The sequence below is a fragment of the Protopterus annectens genome, chromosome 11.part0 (assembly GCF_019279795.1).
Source record: "Protopterus annectens isolate FY-2018-M chromosome 11.part0, PAN1.0, whole genome shotgun sequence".
NCBI lineage: Eukaryota > Metazoa > Chordata > Ceratodontiformes > Protopteridae > Protopterus > Protopterus annectens.
The window spans coordinates 197117320-197130842 of NC_056745.1; the positions used below are offsets into that span (position 1 = coordinate 197117320).

The 13523-nt window shown below is 35.8% G+C and overlaps 1 protein-coding gene across 2 annotated transcripts in view; it reads right to left on the reverse strand.

Moving 5' to 3' along the window:
• IQSEC3 (IQ motif and Sec7 domain ArfGEF 3) overlaps positions 1-13523 on the reverse strand; it is a 3183686-nt gene that overhangs the window by 3005075 nt on the left and 165088 nt on the right. The window lies entirely within an intron of this gene.

Genomic DNA, 13523 nt, shown 5'->3' on the forward strand with positions numbered 1-13523 from the left:
TGACTATCCCTTTTCTGGAAAATAAAAACTTCCTCTCCAAGATCAAGCAATGTAACACACTATCTTCTTTTAATAAAGAATTAAACAATAAAATGGATATTAATAAATTCAGCCATGGTATGTATGGCTTATCACTCCTTGAAAAAGGAGGTAAGGTCTAACGGTAGGCACTGGCAAAGCATACATGGCCACCTGGCTCATTTACTTTGTGCATTCTTTGATTCTATGATTCCCATAGATTTGTAATCCTACATGTGCTTTACAGGATTTGAACTGTTATTGTTTACCTATTACACTGTTTTCAGTTGTGTTTTCTAAGTAAGGAAATAAAAAGCTCACCACTTAATAGAATGTATGGTTAAAATGCAACAGCTACATCAGTAGCATTCATTCTTATTACTGTGTCATAAGTGGATCTCTGTGCATAGCTCTGTCCACTAAGCAATCCACAGACAGTAACATAGGTCTCTGCAGGGTGAGCCACAATATAGCTTCCTTTCATGATTCACATACAAGTTAATCTCTACAGGGTAAGCTGCAGTATAGCATCCTTTCATGATTCACGCGCAAGTCCAAACTGCTATAATACCTACTGTGCAAAATCCCTTTAGGGGACTGTGCACTATGTTTAGAATTATGGTGACTCATAACTAAGTATAAAGCTGCACCATCAGCTGTATGAAAATTTGGTCTTTTAAATGTGTGACACACACCGCAAATATGGCTGTAGTATGTTGACCCCATATTCATGCCAGTAACACACTTCATGAAAACTTATTTAGAATGTTCACAATATTTTAATGACTTTAGTCTGACTTGAGTTGACTGCACTTTGTGTTTTAAATGCTCAGAATCAGCAGTGTCTAGATTTGTTTTGTTTATTAGACTACCATCTGTGAGTCAGTAATTGCTGAAATGGCCAGCAGTGTGATGAGTGTAGATCTACAGTACAGCATAAACCATAATGCAGTGCAAAGGAGGTACCCCTAATTAACTTAACTAAAAATGAAACCTATGACACAGGACAAAAAGCAAACATTTTTTTTATTTGTTGACCAGGGTAAAGCACTGAACTCCGTGCACCTTTTTCAAATTAAGCCCAGGTGCACTTTCTGGTTAAGTGACTTGCTCAGAGTCACACAGTTAGGCAATGGAGTCTAAGGGAATCAAACCCAGACCACTGCAAACAGCACGCTAACAGCTCTTTAATTCTCTGCACCAACTGCCAGACAATGAATGAATGATCAGCACAGTGCTTAACATCAAGGCAGCTGTTTACTTATCTGTTACAGGCCCAACTTCCAGACTGAAGGAGTTCAGATAAAACATAATTTCCCAGAATCCACTGTGTGCTTAAAGAGAAAATTCTTCAGCTCACTTAGTAATGCTGTATAACTAGGAGTACGGAATAAAAGTGTTATTTAATTTGTTTTGTTGCAGCTTTACATGGTTCATCCTGGCATCCCCCATAACTACAGGCTAATAAACCAGCATTTTCCATATAGCCAACGATTGTTTTTAGTCATAAAAATGACAGGGTCATTTGTCTGAGAGATCTAAATGTCCAAATTTCAGTTTTAATGTTACATGTTCATCAAAAAATATTATTGCGTGCAGTTTGTCATGAACAGCACACTAAGGAGAAGAGAAAGGAAGAATGCAGTGAAAGATTTAAGTACAAAACACAGACCATGACAGGATGAAGGATATTTAACAGTGGACAAAGAAGTACTAGAAAAATAAAATCATCAAGAAATATTTCTTTTGTTAAACTTTATTCCATGGCAGTCAGCAAAGATATAATCATGTCTGGGGATGTTGTTCCTTCTTTCTGAAATTAACTTTTTCTCCTCTAAAAAAGCATATGACAGATCTTAGGCGCCACATGGACATCACTTCCATGTCAGACAATGTATGAAAATGATATAAAGTAAAAAAAAAAAAAAAAAAAAAAATTTATTTTTAAATCTCATTCATTTTTGTTCATTGCTCCTCTCTCAAATTTTTGCTCTTTGTATTTTTTTTCTTAGCTTATATTTACTAAAGGACTCTGTATAATTTGACCTCGCCCTTATGTAAAAATGTACCATTACTCACTTTAATATTTCTTTATACTGTATTTCTTTGTTTGTTTTGTCATTGTTTCTGCTTGGAGCTTTTCTCCCCAGGCCTCTACTGAAAATGGATATGTATCCAGTTAGACTAGCCCAGTCAACAAATGTAAAATAAATAAAATAAATAAAGTAACTGCTGAGGACAATTCAACAAATGTTTACATCCCAACTGAAGTACATTATTGTACTACAAACACAGAATGATAAACAGCTGCTTCCACACAACTTCTAGGAAATTAAATACTTTATTTTTGCCTACAGTTAGTACAAGTGGAACTGGACTGCCCAAAACTTCTGTCCTTTACAATCCTAAATGTTACCCTGGACCCAAGAAATACATAATCAAAAAAGGTGTGCCTGTTGAAATGCCAAGAACCATAACAATGATCTTCAAAAAAAAAAACAGAACAAAAAAAAACTGCAAATGGAGAGAGAATAGATACAAAATGTGAAGCTCTGGTACCTCAGAGTACCCCCCTACTCTGAAGTACAATAACGTCTGTATTACTAAATACAAGCATAAGGCCTTTGGACAAATTGCAGCCGTTGAAAAGGGGGGGGGGGGGGGATTTGTGACAGTGAGTTTCAGAAGTCATTGTTTTTCTATACATTAATTGCAGTTTCCTTTCCTAAATAATGGGACTCCTAAAATCAAGTCTAAGATCTGTTAGGGAGCCACAGTAAAGATGTATAGGAAGCAAAGCCTCCAAATGAAAGGATGCGTCATGCACAACCTTTTAAGCTGTTGGGGAAATAGATGGGGGTTGTCAAGAACCAAGGCTGCACTGCTGGAACAGGCAGACTCTAGATACATTTACTCTCTCACCAAAAAGCAGTGTAAAAAGGTATAATAACTCCATAAGTAAATAAAACAGGTACAAGGTAAAATAAATATAAATATATGTATCTGCAACCTAATATTATGAAAAGTACAGACCGATGAACTAAAGAGGAATCCTTGTTCTTTAAGCAGCTGAATACTTGTTTATAAGATATTCAGAGCTAAGAATGTTAGTTCACATGTTCTTTTCAGCTGACAGTGTTTGTTTACAGGTTATTTAGAGATGGTGATGGTTGTTCACAAGTTATTTAAAGCAGATGGTGCTTGTTTATGAGTTACTTAAAGCTGACTCCTCTTTATCTGCATTTCTTTCTTTTTCAAACAGAAATAAGAAAATCTTAAGTGTAGCAGTTTTGCTAAGTGAGTAAAGCAAAAGCATGTGAAATTATCTGTCTTCAATGTTTATGGTCTTCTCTTCCTTAGCTCACGACTCATTGTCAAGTAAGACCTAAAGGCCAGCTCTCCAAATTGTGTTCTTATGCATCTGCTGAAATAAATGCCTTGTTTCTAAAAATACATACTGTTAAATTCTGATTAAAAGAAACTGTATTTGTGGAATTTAAAACATTATGAGGAATCTGTTTTAGAAATGAGGGTACTTTTAAATATCTACCTTCTTTTTGAGTGTGTGATTGAATGTGATCATTATGTTATGTGAGACGGTACCAGAATGTACACAAAACCATTCAAGAAAAAGACCTGCAAATACCTTTTCATATTTGGAAGCCTTATACATCAAGCACAACTACCTAATTCAGCTGTAGCGATAGAATACCACAGAATCATATACTTAATGAGGGAATAAGCTCTGGATACATTTCATTTTAATTAAGGGAAATGAGAAGACACTACATTCTTTTATGGGTCATATCAATAATTCTGATTTCAGTGTTATTATTTTTTTTAACGTAGTATATCCTTTTATCCAGCATCTATTCATTATTTTGAAAATAACAGAAATGGAAGTCTTGATCAAAAGTATTCCTAAATCTTCACATTCAGAAACTCAGAAGCAGAAAACATCACCAAACATGCCAATCTGTAGTTACAGCCCTTTTATCCAAAGACCACTACGCTGCTGTGTGCTTTCTGGTGTTTTTTAACATGGAAAAGTAGGTTAGTCTTACTTGCCCCATCATGTATTAAATCTAATTAGTTCTGTAAAGGGATGGAATACTAGCACACAGATGCAGGATCCCCACTTTTGTAATCTTATATTAATTTAGCAGTCTGAGTATTAGCATGTTCTAGAAGGAATGCCATGACAATGTTCCAGAAGGATTGCCAAGACAATGGGAAGTGCTAGCTCTGGCCTAGCAGCCATCCTCATGGATGTCTACTACAAACACATGGATTAGCTGAAGTATCTCCTTCCAGTTTGACAACCACAGTTCCAAAAATGATCTCGGATAGATCGAAAAAACTTGTAAAGAAACAAAATATCCACAGCAGCTAGCAAAACTGGAAGGAATCCACAAAGCCAGATACAAGTTTTTTTAGCGCTTTCTTTCACTCTGACAGTTTTTTGTCAGAAAAACTTTTTATTAACTCACAGTATATAGATTGTAGAGGAACTATTTAGAAACGATATTTTGAAAAATCATGTATTTTACATACTTATACATAAGTAATGTACACATTGTTTGAATGTGTCATCATGATTTTTTGAAAAAGTTTGTATATTTTACAATTTTTATTATTTAAAATGTTGGTAAAGTGCACTTTACATCATTTCCTGTAGCACTATATAAAACGGGAGTGTGGGAGAGCTCCCGTTTTTTCTGAAGAAGTTCACGTGTAATTAAAGAGTGAAAGAAAGCGCTAAAAAAACTTGTATCTGGCTTTGTGGATTCCTTCCAGTTTTGCTAGCTGCTGTGGATATTTTGTTTCTTTACAAGTTTTTTCGATCTATCCGAGATCATTTTTGGTTTTTCAGTTGTCTGTACACAGTGGTTAGTTCTTAACGAACAAGGATGGCCGCAGAAGCTTCCTCCCAGGATGCGCTATTGGACGTATCCATTTATCCGACACCAGGCACGGACGGAGCTGATGGAGCTGAAGAGCGTAAGCAGTCCAAGGGGCCTGAGCAGGACTTAATAGACTCTATTACACAACTTGTGTTAAGTTGTTTAAAGGAAAGTCACTTCCGAATGGAAATGAACAAGTTACAAACATGGCAATTACCGTTCCGGACAGTTTCGTCAGGTCTGGAACTTTGTCTGACAAAAGTGTTGCAAGTGTTTTTTTAATGACGAACGGGGAGGTAAAACAGTCGGAACACACTGGCAGTATTTGGGGATACATCAACAAGGAACATGTTAATCCATTCACCGAAGTCCGTGAGGCAACAGGTGAAAAACTAGTAAGTAACATTAATAACAACCTACAGAGTTGTAAAAAACTCATTTTTGATCTTGAAAGATTGGTGAGTAGGCACGCTATGTTACGCTTAGAAATCCAATATCTAAGCGAGTGTATTTCGAGAAATATAGTACCTCAGGGACTCAGGATCGCAAAATTTCCGAATTGTGTTAGTCCTGGGGACGAATTGTGCAACGCTTTGATCAGGCTATACAATGACACAGGTGTTGCCATGATGCGTATCTTGGTAGCACATTATGAGACTGAAGTGTGTAAAATATCTGAGGACATTAAAACTTTAGACGACAAAATTAAACAATTCACGTGGTTCTCACAACTAGTGTCCCTGTATAACAGCATTGAAGCCAAAACTAATCGTTTTAGGGCTACGATTATTGCGAGAAAGCAGAACAAGATGAGAAGGGATATTGTTTCTTATGGGGCAAATGAAGCGTACATTTGTGCACATAATGAAACGAAAAATGACAATAATTTCAAAAAAGACTGTATAACATCATTGACTAGTGTTGTAAAGGAGACAGTTACGGGTACTTCAAACAATGACCGTTTGTCTCCGTCTACAACTTCTATGTCTACAAATCTGGTGAATAATGAGGGCCAGAAAGAAACTGAAGTTAACAATAGGCATGAAACAGTCAATATTGAGGCTCCAAACAATAATGAAGCCTCAGCCTCTACCAGTTTTGCGGAAATTGTCAGTTCTAACACTAATCAAAGGGGTGGCCCTTTTCACCCTTACAACAACCAGACCAAGAGGACTACCAGGTGGTTCAATTCCACCCAATACAAAGGGAAGTCCAAAGGGAAGAACAAAAAGAGATGGTGACAATACCACATGTGGACAATGACTTTTCCATTACTATTGTTAATTACAGTGATTTTTTATTAACAGAATCTTGTGAGAAAGCTTTGAAAAAGGGTTTTAACTTTATTCCATCCAACAGGGTGGAATTGGGTAAATTGCTTGTGGATTTCAGACTTTTTATGCGTAAATTGAATTTGAAGTATAATTTAAAGGATGTATCCACAACCAATTCTACACAGAATAAGGTATTAAGAAAACCAAGTACGTTTAATCCTTCACTAGTGAACACACTTTATGTTTTTCAAAAAATTTGTGAAAAAGAACTTAGGGAAATGAGAGTAGACGATGTACACAACAACTTGACAGGAATGGAATGTGACGCTTTGTTCAACTTGTCTTGCGCTACTGACATTAGGGTCATGAAAGCTGACAAAGGTGGAAAAATCGTGGTCATGAATAAAGTAGACTACGATAAATCTATCACATCTTTGCTCAGTGACATCAACAACTACACTAAGGTCAGCACAGATTACATTTTAAACAGTTACAGGAAGGTGAATACTTTACTGTTTGATATGGTGTGTCAGGGAGAGATAGAAAATTTAGACTATGAGTACATGTTGATAGAACAACCTAGGTTGGCCCATTTTTTTGGTATCCCTAAGTTACAGCATGACATCGAAAATTTAACATTTAGGCCTATAGTATCAGCAAAAAACTCCAAGACGGAGAATATATCTACTTGGTTGGATAACATTTTAAATCCAATAGCCCAAAATGCTGAATATTTCCTTAGGGACTCTTGGCATTTATTGGAAAGACTGAGACAAGGAAATTACAAACTCACTGATGTGAATTTTGCAACTCTTGATGTTAAGAGTTTGTACACTTCTATAGATCAAGAGGTAGGTATTGATTACCTGAGGAATTTCTTAACACACAATACACTTTTGGATAATTCAAAAATTTGTACCATATGTTCCTTAATGGAAGTGGTATTAGACAATTTTTTTAAGTTTAACAACAGTATTTACAAACAAACATCTGGAGTTGCAATGGGGTCTAGGGTAGCACCTGCTTTCGCTAACATTGTCATGTCCAATTGGGAACAAGAATATCTAAGAAAGCACCCACATTTTGATAAGGCAGTCTTCTATGGTAGATACATAGATGATTTGTTTTTTCTGTGGACAGGGAACAAGTTGGAATTTGACAATATGGTGAATGATTTAAACAAAACGACAGATTTTTTGTACTTTAAGACTAGTGGCTTTGGAAGGTTAATCAATTATCTCGATATTAGCCTGTATATTGACTTGTCTAATAACATCTTACATAGTAAAATTTTCAGGAAATCATGTTTTACCAACCAATATTTACACAAAGACAGTCTTCATCCAATACACATGAAGAAAAATGTAATTAAAGGCCAGATGATCAGACTGAGTAGGCTGACGTCAAAAGATAATATTCACAAAGAAGAACTAGTATTGTTAAGAAAATTATTTTTGCAAAGGGGGTATAACAAGCATTGGATAAAAGTGCTAGAAAAAGAGGTGGGAAAACTTAGAAATAGTGTGGCCAAGCCAATACTTACCATTACTGGTAATGAAACATTGAGAGAAATTTCATTAGGACACATAGAAAAAAGAGATGAAAATGACTTTTTGACTGCATTTCCTTTGCCTATATCTAACGAAATGGGACTTATTAGAGAAATTATAGAGAAAAATTGGAGAATTATTCTTGGTAACAGAGAACTAATGTCTTGTGTAGGGATTAGACCAAATTTTACATACAAAAAAGTAATTAACATTAAAAATATTTTGGAAAATAATAATAATTTAAGGAAAACATTGACAAGAGACATTAGTAAAAAGAAAGGGACATTTGCATGCAAGGATTGCAGGCAATGTCGTTATGTCAGTAATACTTCTTTTGTGACATTGAAACACTTAAACAAAACATTTTGGGCGCAGAAGTATTTTAACTGTCACAGTGATCACGTAGTATACATTGCAACTTGTGTAACATGTGACAATTATTACATAGGTAAGACAAAGAGAGTCTTACACCGTAGGATATACGAGCATAATCTAGCGATTAAAAATAAGGACAAGAATAAGTCTTTAGCTAAACATTCTCAAGTATGTGCAGATTTCAAAAAATTTGAATTTTTTGTCCTAGATTTTGTTGAGAAGGGATTGTTAATTGGAGACACAAACAATAGACTAGAACAAAAAGAGGCAATTTGGCAGTTGTGTTTAGGAGCAGATGAACCTCCGGGGTTAAATGAAGTTATAAACATAAAATGTTTTTTGACACACAAGTAACAATAAATAAATATATTTGTTACATAAAATGATGTTTAAAAGATTAACGGTGTGGTATTGTATAGTATTGGGCCCATTTTTTGCATACAAGTGGACATACATATTTAATTTTCTATTCTTATTTTCATTAATACATTTTTATTTATAGTTAATAATGTAGAGACATGTTTATGAGAGTAGATATGTAGTGTCAGTAAACTTAGATTTGTACATATAGGTGTAGAGGTACATTGTACCTATACTACGCACTCTGGAATAGGCTTTACATTCACATATTTTTACACACAAAGTCTTTAATAGAAGAATGACATGGTTTAGAGAACATCATTTTAAAGTACAAGTCAGGTATATATGAGGTAACCATTTTATTTTATTTTATTTTATTTTATTTCATAAAAAGTTTGTCAGAAAAACTTTTTATTAATTCACAGTATATAGATTGTAGAGGAACTATTTAGAAACGATATTTTGAAAAATCATGTATTTTACGTACTTATACATAAGTAATGTACACATTGTTTGAATGTGTCATTATGATTTTTTGAAAAAGTTTGTATATTTTACAATTTTTACTATTTAAAATGTTGGTAAAGTGCACTTTACATCATTTCCTGTAGCACTGTATAAAACGGGAGTGTGGGAGATCTCCCGTTTTTTCTGAAGAAGTTCACGTGTAATTAAAGAGTGAAAGAAAGCGCTAAAAAAACTTGTATCTGGCTTTGTGGATTCCTTCCAGTTTTGTTAGCTGCTGTGGATATTTTGTTTCTTTACAACCACAGTTCCATTACACAATGATTTGCTTATTGGGTTAATAATATATGGGATGATATTCAGTTCATACACTGGATGATTTCCAGAAACATTGGTAGAATTAGTGCAGGCTATGTACGAAGACACAGTGACACAAGTAACAGCAGTGAAGCACGTGACTCCATTTCTTAAGGTCACTTCTTAGGTCTAGTGGCTCTACCTGTCCCAAAGTTGAGTAGAACGCTACAGTCTAACTCTCCATTTGATATATTTTTCCCCACCCCTATCCGGTGCTCCTTACCTCTGAACTCATGTCTCATTTCAGTGGTCTTGCATCTTAAAACTCAATCCTGGGTCCATCTCTCTCTCGCTCTCTTTGTAGCTATTCTGCTTCACTTTATCTACATTCTTTAATTACAGGCCATACCGACCACCTTTATAAACAAGTTATTTATTTTACTGTTTTTAAGCTACCAAACCTGAAGCTGTGTACATTACACATATGAAAGTGTGATTAAATGAGCACAGCCTGTCCAGTTGTACACATAACACATCAAGCTTCTGTGAAAGCTTTTGGGAGGGTGACTTTTTTGGAACTGCATCTCACACTGGACAAGGGAAGGGTCACAATTACACAGCTCTGAGCTGGTTAAAGCCATTCAGCTTTTACTACTCTGAAGAACAACTAGTTTTTAATAGTTAGAGAATGTATTCTTATTAAGCTGTTTAAAACAGAAATAATACACTTTAGGTATGCTGATGAGGTTAAAATAAGCTTGAAACATGTCTAGGTCTGTATCTAATGGGATCTGGTTCACTGCCTAAACTGCATTATTAACAACCTGCATAGGATTATACTTTTTCAATATAGTAAGTAGATTCATGTTTAAGGGAAATTTGGATTTCTTCTATAATAATTTGATGAAGTGTCACCGAAAGAAGAAGTGGTTTGCAAATGACTGTGCATTTGTTAGTTTTCAACAATCAGATGTTGCTGTATATGTCTTTTCATTTGTGGATGATGAGGTATGAGTTTTTTAGAACCCTGCCTATCTCAAACAGAATAGATACTTTTTCAGATTTAGCTACAGAGATTTCTGAAGTGTGTGTGTAGTTCTCCAACAAATATGTACAGCTTATTTTATGAGATGTGAACTTCTGCTGACAGATCCTTTTTGTTCAATATGAATGAACTCAGGACACTAACAGTGTCACAGGTCCAGGTGGACCTGTACATATAAAATAGCTTTAGTCATCATTACTTTTGAATCTTCTGAGTAAAATCATTGTTAACAGTTATGAACTATTCCAACACAAACTAGTTTTTATTAAGCAATAATTTGTCAAAATTCAGTGCCCCAACAAACACAGAAAACACAGCAACCTATGTTGAATTATTCAAAGAAACTCTGTATGGCCATGTCAATGGCTTCATAGATGCTGCCGTACCTACGAGAAATAAGCACAAAGCAAACTGAAAACAAACCACCTTGGTGGAATCCTAAATCAAACAGGTTATACAACAAAAGAAAAAAAGTCATAGCTAAAATTGGGGAGTATAACATCTAAAAAGATAAAAACTCTCTCATCAAATTAAACACACAACTAAGAGAACTAATTAAGTCCAAGAAAACCAATTTTGAGGTTGAGATCACTTCCCATGCCAAAGAAAGCCATAAGGACTTAATCTATGTTAGAATGCTCAAAAGTAGCACACAACAGTGTGCCAAACTGGTGTTTAATGGAGCCACATTCACAGAGCCAGGGGATACACTGGCTGACAAATTCAGCTCCAACTTTACCCACCCCAAACACGCCCAGCCACCCACAAGGAATATAGTCAAACATAACTCTTCCAACTATAAACAGGGTCAAGTTCTAGCTGAGCTCTCTACAGCCAAAAACACAGCCTCTATGAGCCCTGATAATATCTCAGGATGCCTCCTGAATAGCATGAAATATGACTTTTTAGGGTTACTACAGTTTCAGAACAGGCTTTGTGCCATGGTAATGGAGGATTGAACAGTTATCTCACCACATAAGAGTGGACCATCAACAGGTCCCAGGAACTACAATCTCGTTAGTCTGTGTAGTCTTCTATGCAAAACCATGGAATGAACTAGCATAGAAATGACTGAAAATGACACAAGAAACTTTCAGACACAGGACTCAATCCAGTTTGTTTTTATCAAAGGCTGGTCATGCCTACTAAACCTGTTGCACTTCTTCTACAAGGTCACCAAGGCAATGGATGAGGGTAAAACAGTGCATATTGCCTACCATGACCTAGTTACAGCATTTGATACAATACCCCACTTGGGCATTGTAAACAAGCTTATGGATTTAGGAATAAACTCCTATACTGGACAGCCAGCTAACTTACAGAAAGGACCCAAGAAGTTATGACTGGAGAGACCACCTCCACAAAGAAATGGAGACCCTCAGGACAACATATTAGGCCCGCTCTTCTTTGGCATCTCCTTCTTGGTAGTCAAGATCAATGTCAAAGGCTTCTGGCTGACTAAGTTCACAGATGATTGCAAACTTGGAACAGTCATTGAATCCCCAAAAAATACTATTATCTTACAAGAAGGCCTAACACAGACAAGGCACGGCTTAAAATTTAATGACAAGAAATGTATAATAGTATCTTTTAGGAAATTGGCTACACTGGGAAACTACTTCATTGATAAAACACACCTAACAGTTGACCCAGTAGTCAGGAATTTGGGAACACATGTTGATAGTAACTAGACCTTTGACCAACATGTGTCCAAGGTAGTAAGAAGCCATTCTATGTTGCTCAACATATAAATAAGGGCATGGCAGCATTTAGGTCCATGGAAGTCATTGTGACACTGCATACGGCCTTCATTAGACCCATCATTGACAATAATTTCCCCTTCTGTATGTACCTGACTAGGCACATGCAACATCTGGAACAGCTGCAAAAGGTTCCTCACAAAAAAGAATACAGCGTTTAAAGACAATGTCCTGCTGGATCACCTCAAAGCCCTATCTCTATACTCTGTTTCCTACAGAATGCTGACAGGAGATTTATGCCAGGCATACAAGGCATCCTTGGACTCCACTCTGATGGGCCTTTTGCATATCCACAAAACAAAGAGCACCAGAACTACTAGAGAGAAGGATTCAAACTTTGCTTGCAATATAATAGGATATGTTACAGGGATAGATATGTATCTTAAGGAATTTACATTTTTTGGAATAGGCTCCCCATCCATGTAAAGCAGAGGCCTTCCCTAACCCTAATCAAGTGTAACCTTGACTAGTGAGTGGGAAATTGGAAATTCACCTCTGATCTGGCACCTATGATTCTAATGGTCTGAAGCAGTCATTAAATCATGCCCTAACTAACACAGACCCATTATAATAACATTGAAGATACAATAACTCATGGGGCACATTTCAGTTGCATTACTATGCTTATAAAGGCCCTAGTGGTCATTAGCCTAGTATAAACCTATGATCCTATGAACATATTTTTTAGGCTATGCACTGCTGAAATGCTGCATACAGAAACAGTATTGGTATGAGTGTCTGGAATCCTTTCTTCATACAGGAGTGAATGCATATGTTGCATTACATATGTCAGTGTTACAGATTCATAGCTACACACATAACATGTTACCTCTTCATTATATTATGCTTTTGCAGTTAACTGGAATACTAATTTTGCATAAAACACAGAAAAGAGACATGTTTGGCTTACAATTGGCTGATATATTGTGAAATAATATTAAGTAATAAAAAAATATTTTGTTTTCTATTTTGATGCATTTTCTTGTCTGGACATGCTGTGTGTTATAACTCTATAAATGTGTGTGTGTGTGTGTGTGTGTGTGTGTGTGTGTGTGTGTGTGTGTGTGTGTGTGTGTGTGTGTGTGTGTGTGTGTGTGTGTGTGTGTGTGTGTGTGTGTGTGTGTGTGTGTGTGTGTGTGTGTGTGTGTGTGTGTGTGCCTGTAAATACCAACAAAACTATCTTCAGTTACAGCTATAAATGCTGGTACACAGCTGTGTCCATGTGATCAGTACTATATATATGGATTCATAATAGAATTTCAAGTCCTGCTACACTGGAATTAACAAATACCATAACATAAATATTTAAAATGAGAAATGTCATCAGTGCTAATCTTCTGTAATGAAACATCAGCTAAAATCTTAATATCCTCAGTTTTGTTTAGAAGCAAGTATGCAAGGTCACACAAATGTGAAAAAAGGGAACAAATTAAAACAAATTAATTCACCTCTTTATTTTACTCTGGGAGATTAAC